The sequence below is a fragment of the Aphanomyces invadans genome (assembly GCF_000520115.1).
Source record: "Aphanomyces invadans strain NJM9701 unplaced genomic scaffold supercont1.39, whole genome shotgun sequence".
Classification (NCBI taxonomy): Eukaryota; Oomycota; class Saprolegniomycetes; order Saprolegniales; family Verrucalvaceae; genus Aphanomyces; species Aphanomyces invadans.
This window is the reverse complement of record NW_008580184.1, coordinates 346371-347958: the sequence shown is the minus strand read 5'-3', so window position 1 is coordinate 347958 and position 1588 is coordinate 346371.

The following is a 1588-nucleotide window of genomic DNA, read 5'->3' as shown; positions in this document are numbered from 1 at the left end:
TCTATTATGTCGCTGTGAAACCCAACTGACGCTCAACAAGATGTCGGCGACATCGGACGACATGTATCATCGACAATTTTTCGAGTTGTAATAGGTAATATGACATGAAGTTGAAAATTAAGATCCGCTGTATATACTACGGATTGGTCGACCTCGACGTGGTTTGCAACATACAGTGGTGGAATCACACATAGGACATTTCGGATAACTCGTCGAAGATTGTCGAAATGACCTGCAAATTGGACCATCTGAAGCTGACAGGATTGATCAATCGACGATATCAAACGGCACAGTGGACGTTCACGCAACCTCTTGACGAGGTTTCTGAGAGATCGCAACAGCTATGGCAAGAAGAAGCGCAGGGAAAGATACCAAAGCTGTCGACTTCCGACCAGCGGCAATTGATCCACCACTCGTCCACCAGCCAATTTAGCTCTTCCATGCTCACCAGCATGTTGGAGTTGCCCCCTGACTTCACGACGTGTCCGAGCTCTCCTTAGTTCCCACCTCAACCTGCGCTACGTGAAGCGCCACTACTCATCAACGATCACATGGGAAATCGTGTAAAATCGGCTGCATCAAAGGTGACGTGGAGTATGTCGGATTAGTCGCAATGCATCTACTTGGATGAGAAGTAATTCACCCTTGATGGCCCCGACGACTGGAAATATTACTGGCATGATTTGCGTAGAGAATAGTGGATTTACTCCAAGTGTCAAGGTGGTGGCTGCGGAGGCATGATCTGGGGTGGATTTTCGGCGCACGGCACAACAAGTCTGACGGTTCTTGACGGCCGCCAGGACAGCGACGCGTACTCGGGAATGTTAGAGCTGCACATAAAGACTTCCATGGACATGTCGTACGGCAGAAATGTCTTTTCAGCAAGACGGTGCATCAATCCACCCATCGCACGAAACGACGTCGTCGTTGCTTGACAACGGTGTGGTTACGATGGACTGGCCACCTTTGTCGCCTGACCTAAGTGGCCCACATTATCGAGGAACCAAATGGCCATAATTTAATCAAATCAACACAAAATTATCTCAAATTTCGTATGTGGATAGTATTATCCATAGCACACAAGGATCTATCAATAGATTACTCTAAAACCAAGTTAGTCTTTGAGATAGACTCGAAGAAAGGTAAGAATGATAGTCATTTTCAACTGTGGAACTTGAAGTCCCCCCATAACAAATATTTTCCCGTAACCGAACAATCTAAATAGTCGAAGGCTTCCGTGAAACAGCTGGTGCAAATCCCTTAGCAGTTGATAAATGGTCATTTTGCAACCTACGCAATGAACACGTCCGAGGTATCCTGTCGGAGTGCTTTTGGCTCTTGTCAACTTTGGACGTTCCTCCAACTTTAGCAAGAGTCTTTGTCGAGGGCATATTGTAGCAAACAGATGTTTCATCCACGTTGATAATGTCACGTGGCGCAGTATCACGAAAGTTGTCCCAAAATGAAGCAGCAAATTTCGCCTTGGTCTCGGCAAGAACTAGTCGTTGCTTTTGTCAAGGCTGAGCCCCCACGTGCCCTTACAAAGGAGGAAAGGCTCGACATTTTGCGTCCGTATGCTTTTCTCCGT